At 30.7% G+C, this 19426-nt stretch overlaps 1 protein-coding gene across 3 annotated transcripts in view; it reads left to right on the top strand.

Annotated features, from left to right (window-relative positions):
* The window catches only part of LOC113392685 (diuretic hormone 45), a 54264-nt gene that overhangs the window by 978 nt on the left and 33860 nt on the right, over positions 1-19426 (top strand). The window lies entirely within an intron of this gene.

Here is a 19426-nt window from a genome sequence, read left to right as displayed (position 1 = left end):
GTTTCTGTTATTTATTTTTAAAAAAAGTCAATTATTTCATGTACAAAATATATCATATTTAACTATAAATTCCTAGTATGTTCAATTTACAATAAAAACGCTTCATTTTTTGTTTCGTTCGCTTAAGAGTCGAAACAATGGTAAGATTACGGCGAGGATTTCACTGTATGAGTTATTTCAGTGAAAAGATTTTAGGTTTTAGTTCGGTAGATTTTTTTCAAAACATGGACGGACACGAAACCGTGGCTTATAAATATAACGAAAAAGTAAAATTCGAATATTAAAAATATGGGGCGGGTAAAATATGCCTTCTATAATATTTCTATTTCTAGCCTACATTATACACTTTATTTAATAGGAAACATAAAAAAACAGGTAATTCAGCAATAATAAACCATTAAGGCAAAGTGGAATTTTATAATAGATGCACAGCTTTTACTATAATGGAAGGTAAAATATTCGTAGCTTCGTAATGACGTTCGAAGTCATATCTCGCAGGTTAATCAAACTTGAGTACCCAGCCAGTGAACTGTTTTAAAGCAGGGAATGGATCTCTTATTCCATCGTTTTATTGGTTTGAGAATTTATGCCATAGTGTTTATTAAAACTATCTTTTTATGTGTATCATTTTGTGGGATAGGTTTTATTAAAAATCGATTCTATATTATTGAAAAAATTTAATAGATTTGTAAACGATTACTATTTCAGTCAATGGTATTAACAATTGTTATGTAACAATAAAAATGTATTCATTTAAAAAAATATATGTATTCATTTTATAAAATTTATATAAATTAATAAATAAAAAAACATATACATACTTATATATATATATTTTTTTAATAATTATACATATCGACTTAACTCTTCTAGTTCGAGGTTTTTATTTAATGGTGAATCCATTTGATATATGCTTTTTATTTTTTTCTAACTAAGCTACAGCAAAGTTACAGTTACGGTTTCCATAATAGAAGCTACATTCCGGAACGGTGCTCCATGTTTAAGTAACACATAAAATGGCGATTCAAGAGGTTGAAAATATTTTAGTTTTCGTTAAGTATTCGTGAAGTTCGTGCTATATGTGAACTGTAAATACACCAATAGCCCAAATGGTCCGAATCGTACCTGTTGCAGTTCACATCAATGAGACGTTGACTCAATATAATAGCTCCTAATTTATTTATGTCTGAGCTTGAATAAAAGCGCAAAGACAATCTCCATAATTACATAATCAATTGGATATTTTATAAAATTTATTTAATTAATGCTATACATTTTTAGGATCAAATAAATGATTTGAAGGACCGATATTAGCTTGACATAATATTTGACTATAACAAACAAATAAACAGCTTAAGTTGGTTTAGGAAGTCGAACTTGTAGTACGTTATAATTTCAAATGTCATTTTGTAAGGGTATATTCATGCGTTTATGTTGTATTAAAATAATAACAAGAGCTCGGTAAAGTTTATAGAGTGGAGGTACGGTTTAACAAATGAGTGAATGGGACTCAGAGGGACAATGGTTGGATTTCTGACAACGTTTGAATAATTAATGCTAGAGATACGTTGCTTGTACGTAGTTGACATCATGTAAATAGTGATATATTAATCTTCAACGTAGTTTGTTGAATATTTAAGAATCACTATTTACCAGCACTAGGAATCAAAACTATTTACCTACGCCGAGGTACATCTGTGTTTTACAATCTGGTTCATTACTTCAGCAGTTTTTAAAGATTTTAGTGTGATTTTAGTGTGCTCCGACTACGCACTGATAAAAATAAGGTTTTATTATGTTTCCAAAAAATAGATTAAAACTAATATTATAAGTCAGCCAGTGTCTAGTGAAGCGATTTATTTATCGGTTTATTTAAACGTGCATTTTTTAATTTATCGCCTAAATAACTTGAAATACCAAGTAAGAAGTGAAAACGTAAATATATGAATCATTATATAATATGATTTTGATATAGATTAAGATTTTTAACTCAAATTTTGTATATATTTTCCCACACAGTAAGTTACACAACACTTTCATGCAGAGTTTTCGTGTTTTCGTTAAGCTGTTTCCCCGTTCGCTTGCAAAACGCCTGAACCGATAATTTTATTGGGTTACAATAAAAATAAATTCGCTAAATGTAACTGAAATCGATATTTAAGCTGCTTTTTAATTTAATTGTATTCTAAATGAAGACTTATTTAAAAATTGCTCATGAATGTTTCTAACGATAATAGGAATTAAAAAGAAAAAAATTATAATGAGGCAGTAGACAGGTGGTAGGGCTATGTGCAAGCTCATCTACGTAGGTACCACTTACTCATCATATGTTTTATCGCAAAGCAGCAATTTGTTTGACGGATGAGTGAGCTAGTGTAACTACAGGCCTAAGAGACATAACAACTCAGTTTCCAAGGCAGGTGACGCATTGATGATGTATGGAATGGTTAAAATTAATATGACGACAAAGTCTATAGGCAGTGGTAACTACTTACCGAGTTGGCTCATTTCCTATCCATCCTACCAAAGTTCTAAAAGAAACCATAATGATTAAACATACATTCATTCATTTCGATCCAATTTATAGAAATTGATTACCTATAAAGCACTCAGAATAAGAAAATATAAGTGAACATATTTAGAATTAAATTAAAATATCGCAATGCATCTTTCGAATTTCATAGCTTAGGGATAAGACTGTAATTAATTATAGAATTATGAATGTTTAACTCGGTGCTCTTATCAAAGGGCTCTATCCTATTCTGGGACGCTCCCCAGGGGTTGTATGGCAAATCTATAGGGTCCACAAGCAGATAGTTTCAGAATTATTTTATCAGTACTGCACGAGAAATTTGTTGGATATAAATTGAAATGAAATTTCTTGATTCTTTTCAAATAAGCCGTTCAGATGATTGTTTTGAGTTTAAAAGTGTTAAAATGGGCACCATACTTTAGGGAGAGAAGCCAATTAGCAGGATGAATTATATTACATAAGTATTTGCGCAAAGATAAATGTTACTCTATTCATTACTTTCATAATCCGACGGATGGCAAGACTTTGCGTACTTTCCGAGGCACTAAAATCTAAACACAGCCTTTACCTGGCCTGATACTACCGAGATAGTTTTTACGGAACTTAATCCTTTTGTTGACAGGCCAATACAGTTATTAATGGATTGAACTTAGAACCTTAGCCTTATAAGCTGCCTACTAAACCAAGGAGGCAGACGAGTCGATTATTTTTCTATAGTCAAGATAATGAAAATATTTTATGCAATTAGCACGTCATCTGATGATTATTTTGAAAATGATCTTAATCTGCACATCTCTAGATATTTTCCAGCAACAGAGGACGAAACGAAAACGTATATACAATTAAAGTACTTGGAAATTTATTCGAAAATTACTCGAATTGATTCGGGCGCTCGGCCAGGGTTAGATTAAAACTCGTGTATTTTATCTTGATATCCATTCCATATACAGAGTGACCCATGAATGACCTTTCAACAAATGCAAAGAAAATCATATCATGCGAACTTTAGCTGAAACATTTCTTAAAATTACGAATATTTCAGCCATTTTTTATACACTGCACACGCACTGACAGTAAGATATCCTTTAGTATAGTATGAATAATATTATTAATAAACACTTAAAAATCATAATGCCCTTAAGCGTCAAACAATTTCAATATATAACTTTTTCCTTAATAACTTTGATAGAGTGTTTCGAAAATTATTTTCTTTTAAAATGTATAATATGAATGTCACAATAATTATCAAAAACATTGAAAATTATATTTTTCGGTACAGAAATCGTTCACATGTTAAAACTAGTATTTATCTCATTAAATGTACCTTGAGGATAAGCAATAAAGTTAACGCAGAGTTTTCGTAACAAATAGCGAACATTTTACGGTTACACTAAAGTTATCGCTTTTCATTGTAAGTTCTCATCTTAAGCACAAGCTTTATGTTTATTTGAGAATATAAATAGTCAATATTATTTTAAATGAAGTTGCATAAACAAAATCATTAAAGCATTTAATTTTTTTACATTTAAAGTAACAATAGTTTCTATAACAGTCTAACCTCACTGTTGTACTTGTGTTATTTGAGTACCGTTACAATAATTTTAGTTCTGTAACTTTATATTATTATACTCAGAGAAATAACTTAGACATGGACAAGTTGAAGGAGGTGAATGGTCAAACGGATTCTAAGAAGTGTTTTGCTTGGTCATTTTAGACGAATTAACAACAGGATGTTGTTCCGGTTTAATCCGGTTTATATTCATTTGAAATTAACATCTTTAAATGTTCAATTTATAAGCAACTGAAAAAAAAGCAGAGAAAATATTAGAACATGATTTAAAATTATTTTGAACCGATAGTTCAATATTAGATACTTCGAGAGGTTTTTAGAGGTAAATATGAAAAAAAAACAGGGACTCTAAGTTGATCATGATATTTTTAAAATAATCTATCTTACTATACAGTACATAGAGTAGTGTAAAATTCCGTTCCCCGATAATAGTAACATTCTGTATGTTACTATGTTCAGATGCATAAATTTTATATAGTGGTTTGCGTAAACCGTTCAGTGGGACAGATAAGATTTTTTACGAACTTTAGTCGTATTTTAGCTGCATCGACTATACGTAAACTATACCATTCGTAATGATATATTGTACGGAACATTTACAATTTCTTTGTTAAAAACTTACATAAACCTTGGTTTATATATTTATACTATAGTCCCCGTATTTTTGCATCTTTTCGTGATAGTTCTGGCTAATGCTTATTCGTTATCCATCAATAAAATTACGATGCTACGAGGAAAGGTGCTAGTACTCTGGCCATATTTCACGAAGCCTCACAGTATCTACTTATAAGTTTGATTTATATATAGGTACTTCTTTGATGCCCGAATGCAAATAATTCTTATTGGCATTATGTTAGATGTACATCGATTGAGTTTTAATATTAATATCATTTTTACTTAGTCTGAAACCTTTGCGTACTTGACCATGATTGCTTGTAATCACACTGTAATATGAATACCTATCATAACACATACATTTTCATTTAGCTACGGGGAATGAATGGTAAACAAAGCATCGAGTGGAGTATACGGAAAGAGTGAGGGTTTGATAGGCTATGGGATCCTTGCGTAAATAGAAAAACAATTGGGCCTTTATTTCTCGAAACCGTTCGTCAGAAAATATGAAATATTTATTGTCCGTTTTAGATATATATCCATTTCTACAAGATGTTTAAATTGTCTTATAATCATTTAGGAAACAGTCCGGTTGTAGTATATAACACATAGTCAGATATATGTATTTGTTAAACGTGTTAGGTATACGTGATAACGTAAGATCAAGCTTTATTGAGTGTAGTGTAAAGCAATCACAGGTCTGAAAGTTTTAAATATCGTGGATTGAGAAAATTGTCCAAGTTTTTAATCGGTACGCTTAGTAGTTTCTCCGAGAGGCAACACTTCATCAAGTCGTCGTCGAGTAACTCACCGCCGCGATTGCCGCAATAGCCTCTGGCTGGTTTCGTTCTCGATGTTTCACTTCGAACTTTTTAAAACCGATTTTATTCAGTGAATTCCATTTTAAATAAAAATGGATTAATTTTTATGATTAGATTATACTTCAGTACTAATATAGAAGAAATTATTTTCATTGGAAACATTACGAGATATAAGATAAATCTATTTTGTTTTTAATTATAAAACTATGATTCAAATGTAGGTATACAGACTAATATAGACTATTTTCAACAACAGCTCCGGAAGGATAAGAGAAACTTCCAAGAAAAAGGTTTTTTAAAAATTTTGTATTTTATTACCCAACGGTTCACAATCTAATCAAGTAATGTACGCACGGCAAGTTACGTACTGCTAATTTTATTTCACCTGTAAAGAAGAATTTTTTAAAGCAATTCCTACTTGAAGAAAAAGAACCATCAAGATTGTTCAAATCAACGAAGCTTTCGTCTCGAATACACAATAGCTAATTTATACTTATTTCCATTCCATTGAAGTTGTCTTAAATTATTATGAGCAAATTTATTTATTAAAGACTTACAAAATTTAAAAGTACAACCAATAACTTTAGTTCAATTGATTTGTAGCTTAGTCCCGACGATATTTTCATATGATAATATAATTTGTCGCCGTATAATATTCGTTTTATTTTAAGATATTTGGGAATAGATTAAAACGTCGTAGATGTGCTATGTACATGCATACATGTAACAGCGTTTACTGTTGACGAACGTTTCATATAGTCTTGAGACGATTAATGTACGTACTTTAGTATTTTATATATATTCCTTTTGCCCGTACGTAGTCGAGGTAGTATTTAATAACTTCATTAAATAGGAGACGAATGATTTAATAACTGTTTTAAGCTAATAAAAAACTTATATAACTTCCGAGCTCATTTTAAAACATCCGACTTTTCCATTTAACAATACCTGCTGTAGGAAAAAATATATTTTATTTTAAAGTGACTTTATCTCTGTCCCTTATTTATTTTAAACGCCAGCCTTCGCCATTACGAACCTTTCATTACTGTCAAAATAAAAAAAAAGAATAACAAATTTGTTTAAAGTAAAAAATATTAGTCTGTTAATATGTGAGACATTGGGCTAAAGCCTCCTCTCCCTTTGGGGAGAATGTTTTGGAACTAATTCCACCACGCTGCAATGTTGGTGGATACACATGTGGCTAAATTTCATTTTAATGAGACGTATGCAGGTATCCTCACGATGTTTTCCTTTACGGCCGAGAACGAGGAATTACGAACACTTAAATTCAGTGGTGCTTGACAAATTTGTTTAATATCTATTAATTAATATACGGCTTTTATTAATTCCATAGTATTTTCAGTGAAACAGAATGAAGACATTGTTCCAATAGGACATCTTTGTAATTAAGATAGGGGCCGACAAATCCCGTGTCGGGAACATGTTTTGAATATTATCTAAGGGTTTGGATCAGCTCCATAGTACGAATGACAAGTTAACAAGTTAAACTCTCAGTTATCACGGAACTTCAGCGAATTTAATTTGTTCGCCTAATAAATGTTTCTTTTCGATGTTTTAACTATGCGAATAATATCATAATAGGTGTTGTTTTAACAATCGCTATTTGTATGTAATAACTAAATATGTCACGTCACTAAAAAAATCTCAATAGATTATATTAGGTTCGGTTAGGTCCGTTGTACTCGCCACTACGATATTATTAAATTTCAATTATAGACAAAATGATTATTTACAGTTTGTAACTAGATAACGATTACCATTTTACCACCAGTATCTGGAAATTCTGACGAAATTAATTCGCAATAGGTATTCAATTATTCGTAGGTCTTTTAATTTTCCGATAGAATATTATATTATATATCTTAGCAAATATGCTATCATCAAGCTTTTATTTATTGGATTATTTATTGGATCACAATTGGAGTTTAAACTAGAGACCCTATAAAAAACCCTAAACATACTAAAATATTTAAGAAGAGGACCATTTAAAAAAAAATTGTTCAATTATTTGTCGATTTTCTTTTACTAATTAAAAACTTATTCTGATATTCGATATTCAAATATCGAATCAGCTTATATTAATCTTTATTAAGTCACATAACAGGCTAATATTACATTTTGAACACACTTTCGCTGTGTGATGAGAGTTAAATTCATTTTTTAAATAATTTGTTATTTGTCATTTTTCAAAACTGTAGATGTTTTTGTGACCAATTTAATAGATTTTTCTTATAAAAAGGAGAACTATTTAAAAAAATATATATGCTGTCACTTTGAAAACAAATTCCGTTATTCGATATTCAAATATCAAATCAGTTTATATAAATCTTAATTGGTTTCTGATCAAATCGTTCATAAAGTGCACTCGGCATAACGCAGCTGTCGCGGGCGATATGGCGCGTAAATCTGTCATCACAGCGTATTGCCTCTTGCATTGATGCATGTAAACAGATTTTTATTTATAACCGAGAAGGTAATTTTTAAAATACATAATACATTTTAACAGTGAATGAGTTTTAATATCGATTATTTACAAGCATATTTTATAAATCATTTGTTTAGTTCACTGATTTGCGTATTTTTCATTTTCAAACGCGACTTTGCCTTCGTGCATTATCTATAAGTTTTGCCGTAACCGTTATTTCAAATTCAGTAAAACATACTTTTTTACAATTATAATGTTAGTAAGGTCAATGTTATTTGTTTTATATAATTATAACGATCTCATTTCCTTCCATAATTAAATATTAATGTGAGTACTTCATATTAAGTATATAAAAATTGATTTATCCAGTGTATAGAAAATGTCAGATTTCGTTATTATACCCATTATTTTGTTTGTAAAATATACGTTAAAAGGAATTATAATGTCCTGAGTAACAGTGTAACATCCTGAGAATAATATAAATACCTATAAATATCATAAATTTCAAATCAAGACTTTAATATTATTGAAGTGGCTTTGCAAACCTCGAATACAGCGGGATCTTATTTAATTTTGTTCAGTCAGGTAGACATGATGTCCGGTAAAGATGCCCGCAGGATCTGCCTGATTAAATTACCCAGACGAGATTAAGGATCGTCGACAATTACCTCGGAAATTTTCGACAAAACAATTATTTTTACATACGAACTTTTATCATTATTGCTGTTAAAATATATTTTTTGGAATTATTAATGGTTATTTTATTTAACTTATATATTTTGTGTGGCACTGGGAATTTTTGATGGAAATTGGGTAAAAGTAGTTAATGCTCCACATAGGCCTATGAAATTTCACAGTCATAGATATTATTTCAAATAATATAACCCCAAGGTTTTCCTAAGAATTTCGTAATTCATCAATTTCAATATCATTGGAAAACGTCCAGCCGTTTCCCAAAGATATCCGTCTCTAAACATTTAACATATATTAAGTGAAGCCTTTCTTTTAAACATAATGTCCTTAAAATTTTCAAAAAAACTCAGTCCTATTTTTAAATCAGGTTATTCGAAGTCAAAGTTCTATTTTACTTTAAGTAAAATATATATATATATATCTTCTGTCTAACTTTTAGTAAGAAATCCCTGCTTGTTTTATCCCTACTTTGCTTAAATATGACAGCCCTTTAAATGTTGCGTTTTTGTAGCAATTCAGCCTGAGATTAAGAATGTTCTTCAACACCGATTACGGTTAGTTGCTGGATTTTACCGGACTGATAAAAAGTACTCGCGACAAAATTAGGTAATAAGAAGGAGGTAGGCATTAATCGTTGTCATTTTACTCAATTCTTTTTATTTTAAATGAAAGCCTGTATAAAGAATAAGATTTTTTTTTTAAATTCATATTCTCATCTCGATTAATATATATTATATCTAAGATGCAAATTGAACTGCCTACATCTATACTTTATTTTAAAATCATTAATATGACATCAAACAGCCATTATATTTTTATAACAATATAATTATCATTAAAATGATTTTTTCATTTTTTTCTATTCATAATTTTACTAAGTATTTATAATATATAAAAACCGAGATATACATTATTCAGCCATTAAAACTCTTCAGTTACTATTTTTATTCAACTACGGTGAAACAAAAAAAAATGCTTACAGCAGTCTTAATTATGTTACTTATCATATTTTGACAAATGACGTGTCGTTGGATTATTAAATCCAATACAGGCAATGTGACGTTATATTAAATCTAACCTATGTAACTCATATTCAAGAAACAAGAGTTTTACATCAAGTAAATAGTTTTTATTCACAATACACAATTACCAAAATGTACAACATTTTTAATTATTTATGATATGCATTCACTTTATACACATATAACACATTTTTTGTGTTTTTTCGAAGTCAAGTATTAATTCTTTGAAGTTATGAAATATTACTGGTTACTATTAAAAATAAACGCATTCGATATTTAAAAATAACATGAATATTAAATACTATTAATTATATTTGCCTTTAAATATGTGTTAGTAATAATCGTGCGCGTTTATTAGTAGTTAACTATTGTCGTTAATTGTATTGTATGTCAGTGTCAGTGTAAGTGCAGGGTAGAGTATGGTACGGTCACGACTCGTTTTGATTTATAGCTGTTTGCTTGGTCATAATAAATCAATTTTATTGACTGAATCTAGCTCTTGTCCGAGTTTTCTAGTAGTTTTTATTTTATTGTAATATCACCTTCCTGATGTTACCATTCATCTTTTAATTCTAAGAGATGATAAAGGAATACAAGCGTGCCGAAATTAAAATTAAATTCATGTTAATATTTAATTTACTAACTTATTCAAAGTATTTTTTTTAAATTTGTTTGTATTTTGACGTAATATATTGTTAACGTAAAAAGGTGGATTAAAAATTATTGATATTATGTGATTGATAATAGTGGAGTACAAATTATTAATAAAACTTGTCTTGGATGCTCAAAGACGTTTCATTACCACACCACATTGCCACTTATTTTGACTAAGGTGTAGAGTTTGTGAAGTTAGGCCTTGTAGAGTTAGGGCGTGTAGAGTTAGAAGCTTGCCCATAAATAAGATCTGAAAACTTTTTGACAGTGCGAGTCATATTGTGGTCTCGTCTTGACAACATTTTACATGAAAATGTTTCTGGTGATATTCAATTTCTTTTTGTAAGTTGATTGTGATTTTCATTTTTATTTTGGGTTTTATTTCTTATTTTTTTAATAATTTACAATAACAAGGTATGCTTATATCAATTATCATACCTCTATTGTCAATATCGTTGAAATCTCACACAAATTTCCATCCCCTAGTTAAGGGGTTAGTGGATAAAAGTGACAAGTTTTATAATTTATATGATGTTTGTGTACCAAATACCAATACTAGCATACATACTAAATTTCAGCTATCTAGGACATTAGGAAATACCATAGATTTTTTATGATCATCAGTGAGTCAGGCTTTTTCTAGATATCAATAGAATTTAAACTATAAGAGCCATGTAACTAAAACGATATGTTTAATAAGTTCACTATTGACAACAATTCCCGAGAATTATGTTTATCTAGTAAGCCCAAGTTCTAAGGGTTCGAAAAAACGACGAAACGCTTCGAGAAATGTTAGCAGATAGCGAAACAATTTTAAAATCAAGGAATTAAATATATATCTTAGGTTGCTTAAATATCTCATCGATCGATATAGTTAAATACCGATATCTTGTTATATTATGTTATATGTTATAATAGTTTATGGAATATATAATTTAAATATGACACGAGCATAAAGTAAGAAAAAATGTAAAATATTAAATTATAATAATAATAAAATAGTTTTATATTTAATTGGTCAGAACGGCTTCGTATATCTGAACATAAAACCAAGAAACAGATGCTGATGTATCAGTTCTATAGATTTAAATGGTTTTCGTCAATGTATCATCCGATATGATTTTATTTATTATTTGCTTAAAGTACTTTCCAATATTAAGATGTATTCATTATATCCGAACGATTTTCAAGCGTTTGAAATTCGAAGCACATTAATTCAATTTGTGCAAGTATCATTAAGTCTCCGAGTGCTTGATTTGTATTTCTAATTGATCTCGTGGAGTAGTAAAGGTAAGCATTACGACGAAAGCTGCATGTTACAGAATGAACACAGCCTCATGTATATACGCCGCAACCGCAACCAACCCGCAGCGGTGCCAAGTGATCGAATAAGCCCGAAGCCTTTTCTATAATAAGAGATTTATGTGCCCGTCAGTAGGATATTTTATCGATGTTAATATACACCAAGGTAGTTTTTGCGTACATATAATTGTTATTTCTTGCATTACAAATCAAATGTTAGATTAAAGAAACAAAGGCGAGATGGAATTTCTAAACTAATCTCAAAGTTTGATTTGGAATGCGTGAGAAACAGAAATGTCGAAGTCTCCGTTCACGCATAACTTTGATCTAAACGGATACATTTCGACGATACATCGGCACCATCATTTTATACATTAAATAGTACTACTGTATTCAGTCAAAAATAATTTATTGCATATACATAAAATGCTTTCATTCATTCATTACATGTTTATTACATATTCAACCGGCAATCTATACTTTAGTATTGTTGTGTTCCGAGCTGAAGGGTGAGTGAGATAGTGTAACTACAGGCACGAGGGACATAACATTTTGGCTCCTAAGATTGGACGGCACCAGGCCCCCGGCATTGGCGATGGTCTATGGCCGGTGGTGACCGGAAGTCGAGACAGATAACTAGTATTTAATTATGATACAATCATTAAATGTCGTATTTGATTATGCAGTTTATTTAACCAACGATACCAAAAACAATGTTTCTAAACTAAATGTATTCAGTCTTATTATAAATAAATAATTAACATTATGATAATGTTTTAGTTATTGTATTTTTAGGCTTTGTTCGTTTGCCTTTTGAGCACGGAGAATGTTTTATACAATGTCTTTAATTCTATAAGAATACGGACCTTTTTACAAGCTTTTATATAAATTGCAAAGTTTGTTTGTTTAGGTCAAATCTTGCAAGCTAAATTAGAAGTACTCTTATTCTAATAAGTTGACATTTAACATGTTACTTTAGATCCGATGACAATAAATTTTCATGTTAAGCATGTCTTAATTCTATACATACGATTGGTACGAATTTTTGTTTACTATAAAACCTTGTTGTTTAAAAAGGGTTTTTACTATTAATTTATTCAACAATACAGTAGTAATGTTACAATTTAGAAAGAAGTATACAGATAAACAGAGACATACATATGTAGTAATATTACAAGGAGGTAAAATTTGTTTGTTTGTATGTAGGGGTAATCTCCAGAACTAATGATCCAATACTACATTTTTACTAGAAGCTATATAGAGTATTATTGGGTACAAATTGTATTTATCATACTGGTTTCTCTATCAATAAATAAATAAATGCTTGCGAAGCCAGGACGCTATTATTTATATATAAATCGTAAATATGAAATATAAATATTTTCACAGAAATCCCCTAATTCATAAGCCTGTGTCCTTACAAAGGTCCCACGCTACCTCCTTGTTTACAGCGATGAGGTGACAATGACATAAAGTAACTTTCGTATTAACAATATTAATATACATTCATAGCAAATACGCTACAATGAAAAGCTATTCTAAATATTTCCATTCTATTTTATTGCTAAAGGACACTTATCTTTCAAATGGATATTCCATTTAACCCCATATTTCGTCTCTATAATAGATCAACATATCAAAATTCTGAGCGAACCTTTTTTGAGGAACGCCACACGCGTTGACATTAGCTATATTTTAGGGAAACGGTATTATCAGCGGAAGCCGCGCCGGAAAGTAATGAAGCTGGGATGCGACACATATTATTTTATTATTCTTACTAATAATAATAATAAAATATTTGGCTGTTTGAAGTAGAAACTGTTCCTTTAACTTTGATTTTAACTCAGTTTATGATCAATTTAAATCCTTTAAAAGGCACTTTCACCTTCTATGATATCCACATATAAAAGCCGCAATCCAGTAGTTAGAACCCGTAAACTATGTATAAGCCATACATAATTGAATGTGCTTAATTTGTGTTTATAATTCATCTCGTACTTGTCGGTTAAAGATAACGTTATAAGCAAATACGCATTTGTCGGGTGAAAATCTGCCACATATGTGTACACCAACCCACATTGTTGATTGGTGGAATAACCTCTTAACTTCTCCTCAAAACGCCTAAGCCCAGCAGTGGGATATTTACGACGTAATCGTCAGACGCAGACCTAAGTCGTTATAAGCAGAATAACAGTCAGAGTTACAGTTATTTATTATATTTATTTACAGTTATTTATTATAATATTATAGATTTTTGGATATATGTCATAAAGAAGACAACCTTTAATCAATCTGCAATAAATATTATTGTTAGTAAATATAACAGATACAAATGCTCGAAAACGAAGGCTCAATAAAATGTTATATAAATATGTCTTTAGGATTTTTTTCATTACTATTTTCCTCAACAATAACGAGTCACTGCTGTCAGAGGAGACTGCTCGGATCTGCACGAAACAGTTTTTCTGCTTCACTTGGTTACGTCTGAATTTTTTATGAAACAAATTATTGTTTGAATTCATTAAATTATCTCTTTAATTTCTATTGATATTAACATAACGACATTTATTTACATAACAATTATTAACATTATAAAATAACGTGAAATACAAGCTAGGCAATAGTTTAAATTTAAATTGTACTCATATGCTAGGTAAGTGTAACTCTTTTTTATAGTATTGGTAGACGGACGCGCAAATGACCCACCCAATGGTAAGAGAGCACATAGACATTGGCGCTGTTAAAATTATTAATCATTCCCTACATCATAAATACGCCACCAACTTTGGGAACTCATCATATGTCCCTCCTGCCCGTAGTTACACTGGCCGTATCACCTATACGTATATTATACAAAAAAATTAAAGATTTATAATATTTTATACTTTTTACTATTCTTTGAAATGCGCTGAATATTCTGGTGTAAATTTTATGTGTATTAATTTAGTATCTATTTCAGTTAGGCTGTCAAAAAAAAATAGTCACCTCATTTATTATTATTGATGTATAATTTGACTGGGAAAACTAACTACCGAATATCTACTTGATTTTTTTCAGTAGATTTTACATTCTGAACCTTTGGTAGCTTTAGATTTAATTTAATCTTGTTAATTGATTCAAAGGTGCTTGTAAAGGCTTTCTTGATTCAAGTTGATTTTGATTTGATTTGATTTGATTATGTATTCTCACAGAGCAATTTATATTTACTATTTAATCAATTTAAGGCTCATGTACATAACATATAAATACATAAGATGCAATTTTCTGTATGTGTATATGATTGATGAAAAAGAGGAACTATTGAGTTACTAATTAACTAACTACTGAGTATCCATATTTCAAACCGGTGATAGCTTTAAGTAGCCTACATACATTATTACATACATTATCAGCCTGTAAATTTCCCACTGCTGGGTTAAGGCCTCCTCTCCCTTTGAGGAGAACATTTGAAGCATATTACACCACGCTGCTCCAATGCTGGTTGGTGGATACACATGTGGCAGAATGTCGTTGAAATTAGACACATGCAGGTTTCCTCACGATGTATTCTTTCACCGCCGACAACGAGATGAATTATAAACACAAATTCAATCATCGGTTAAGGTGCATGCGTTCTCACCACTGGGCCATCTCGGCTCAATAATAATGTATATTTTTTATGCTTTGGCAAGACACTCATTAATAATGAGTCATTAGGTACTATTTTTTTATAAGACAAAATGTGTTACATACAGGTTAAATTAAATTTTGTTGTATTTAATGAAATCTATAAATTGGTAGATAAGAGCAACTACTGATTTTCTTGCCGGTTCTTCTCGATAAAATCGGAGGTAGCTTTATACAGAACAATATTATTTATGTTTTCTTAATACAAGCCTTCATTTATTTATTTTATTCAGTCGTTGGTGTAAATATAAAACTTGTCATATCTATGATGCCTTACATATTGTGAATTCAGAATGACTATAAATTCTCTGTTTGGAATTTACATAACCATTGCGAGTGGGCGCAATCAAATTCAAAAGTCGTGTTTTATTTGGCTCACCCCTATCTTTTAGACTGGTTGCTATTTTCGGGTCCGACAACTTTATGCAACTTGGCACGACCGCAGCCATTAAATGTATCCATTTATTTCGTTATTTACTCAGGACTATGCAAATAAAAATCAACAAACTGATATTTAAATGGGACATAATTTTATATTTAGTTTGTTACTTGTTGAATATCCGATTCTTGTTTTGGGATCCGCATTTAGTAAGTTAACCTTTGATGTTAAATTTGATTAGGAGCTTAGCAAATATGTAAATTATAATCAGTCATTTATGATCTGCTGCTGGACTTAGGCCTCGTCCAAGGTGCGCCAGAGCTCTTGGTTACCCAAGATCCGTAATCGGTCCGGTCCGCCATTTTTTTATATATATGAATGCATGCGATTAATTTAAAATTAGACAACTGAATATTTGTAGAACGCTGATAACATCAAGAATTTGGTTGTTGGAAAAGTAATACTAACATTGGAAATTATTTTTGTACCAAATATAATATGTGAAACAAGCGAAGCACTTATGGAAGCCCGTCTGGGTACTGACCACCCACTCATCAGATATTCTTCCGCCAAACAACACGGACGTAGATTCTACCGAGAAGAACCGGCAAGAAACTCAGTAGTTACTCTTTTTCAATATCTACAAATACAGTCATGTTAGTTAAATACAATTATATATGTATGTTATGTCTCCTGCCTGGAAGTCAACAAGCATTAACTCCACGCTTTTTTATCATCAATATACTCTTGTATCGAATAATATGCCTTCTTTACCAATGTATTTTTTACATTTGACTTGAATCTATGAAACGGCAAAGTTAAAAATGTCTGCGGAATTTTTTTATAGAAGCGGATAACTTGCCCCAAGAATGATTTACTGACTTTGCGGAGTCGGAAACTTGGCGTTCTAAGCTTATCCTTACTTCTTGTGCACATACAATTATTATCACTGATTTTATCAAAGTGATCAATGCCACTGTGAATATACATAATATTGTTGTAAATATATTGTGACGCAACAGTCAGTATTCCTACTTTGTTAAAAACATCCCGAAGAGAGTCTCTAGTTCCAAGATTATAAATAGACCGGATTGGTCTCTTTTGTAAAATAAAAACAGATTTAATATCTGCAGCATTACCCCAAAGTTACATTCCATATGACATAATATATTCCATATGACATAATACTGTGAAAATAACCAAAATATACTAGACGAGCGGTATCAATATCAGTTAGTTGTCTAACTTTTCTAACCGCGTATGCTGCGGTACTGAGTCTTCCTGTCAGGAATGATAAATGAGGACTCCACTGAAGTTTGGAATCCAATGCTATTCCTAAAAAAACCGTAGTATCGGCTACATCAAGACGGCCACCATTTAAAGATATATTATAATTTTGCTTTCTATCATTGGGTAGGGTAAAAACTACACATTTTGTTTTTTGAGTATTCAAGACTAAATTATTTACTGTAAACCAATCGTGTATCTGTGATAATGCACCGTTCACATCGTCATAGTCAGTTTTTTTCCTGTTACCTTAAAATCAGTGAAGTATCGTCAGCAAACAATACTATATCACAAATACCTTTAACATAAAAAGGAAGATCATTTATATATACTAGAAATAGAAAGGGACCCAAAATTGATCCTTATGGAACACCCATTTTTAACGTAGATCCAGAAGACTTTATGCCATTAATGAAAACTTGCTGGACTCTTTGACTTAAATATGAAGCAATGAGATTAAGAGCTTTACCTTTAATACCGTAGTATTTGAGCTTATACAGAAGCGTCTCGTGTTCTACACAATCAAATGCTTTAGACAAATCACAGAATACTCCAATAGCATTCTGTGATTTTTCCCAAGCATCGTAAATATGTTTAAGAAGTGCTATTCCCGTATCAGTTGTCGAGTGACCTCTTGTAAAACCGAATTGCTCACTATGAAAAATAGTATTTGTACCGAAATGGACGAGAAGTTGATTTAAAATATTTTTTTCGAATATTTTACTTAAAGATGGGAGTATTGAAATAGGCCTGTAATTACTAGGATCGCTTCTGTTTCCATTCTTAAAAAGTGGTAAAACTTTACTACATTTTAACAAGTTAGGAAATTAACCCTTGTCTAAACTCTTGTTAAAAATTACTGATATATACGGAGTAATATTGTTATTAATAAATTTTACCGAGATGCCCCATATGTCGTTAGTTTTTTTAATATTGAAAGTTTTAAATACTTTTATGATATCTATTGCAAGAACCTGTTTCAAATGAAAAATCAATAACGCATTTAGAAACATCATTATTTAACAATTTAGCTGTATCTAATGTAAATGATTTTAGATGACATGTTATTTTATTAGGTATGTTATTAAAAAATATTTTAAATAAATTTGCAACTTCTAATTCAGAATTTGTGTATCTACTACCTGTGTTCAATTTGATTGGTATCATTTCCTTTTTAGGTTTTCCACAAACACTTCCAATAACATCCCATGTGGCCTTTATTCTATCATCGGAATTTAAGATTTTGTTCTTTATGTATAAAGCCTTAGCATAAATGCATACTGTTTTAAAATTTTTGGAATATTTATTGACGTATTCTAGAAAGGGTACGTTTCGATTCCACTGCTTCATTCCATATAGGTCGTATAATTTATTAAAATTATTTCATTTTAAACATTTTATTAAATTCTATTAATATTCATTCAAAAAATGAATTATAAAGTTCACTTGGATCTTGTGCCGTTAGATCTAAATTAGATAAAACAATTTAATTTATTTGCCGTTATTGGCCTGTATATATATTTTTTTTGGATGAATAAATTCTTTGTGTTCCAAAGAAAACTTCTGACCACAACGGTCAGAAGTTAAATTATTTATTACTGACACTTCGTATATTTCACAGTCACAAGACACATTGTCAATATACGTAGAAGTATCGTTGGTTATTCGTGTCGGTTCATTAACTCTGTGCGTTAGATTAAATGACTTAAACAAGGTGACCAACCGAACACTCAACGAAGTTTCTTTTAATAAGTCGACGTTAAAGTCACCGCATACAATTACATATTTATCACTTTTACATATCTTTTTAAGAGTATCCTCCATAGTGGTCTCAAATAAGTAAAAATCTCCCGATTGAGGCCGGTACACGCATACTATAATGTGCTGTGGAAATTCCACGTAGGATAGTTCGATAGTACAATCGATAGTAAAATATTTCGAGATTTACAAACTATATCATTCCGTACTAATATTAATGAGCCACCACGAATGGCATCCTCTCTTACGAATGTACTTGACAGTTTATAGTTTGGGATATTAAATATGTCAAAACTTTTTATCAAATGCTTTGTGAAACAAAATACATGAGTTTTATAACACTCCGAAAATAATTCTATTTCATGATCTTTGCCACCTATGCCCTGTATATTTTGATGTATAATATTTAAGTAAGAGGGCATAGATTTTGTCATACACACTCGCACGCACACACGAATAGACACACACACACACACTCATACACACACACAAAAAAATCCGATATCGGCCACAGCAGTCAATTTCAAGGGAGACCAGCTAACTACGCAGGAAATAATATTGTGCTCTAGTGCTTGCTCCAAAGCTTCCCCTTGCTTTAAAATTCCAATGAGAAGAAATATCTGAATGAGTGGGAGGAATGAGTTCAGGCTTACCAACGGCTTTTTGTGCTATCCAAGATA

The sequence above is a fragment of the Vanessa tameamea genome, chromosome 5 (genome assembly GCF_037043105.1).
Source record: "Vanessa tameamea isolate UH-Manoa-2023 chromosome 5, ilVanTame1 primary haplotype, whole genome shotgun sequence".
Taxonomy (NCBI): domain Eukaryota; kingdom Metazoa; phylum Arthropoda; class Insecta; order Lepidoptera; family Nymphalidae; genus Vanessa; species Vanessa tameamea.
The sequence above is the reverse complement of the archived record's forward strand: the minus strand, read 5'-3'. Positions and strand labels throughout refer to the sequence as shown.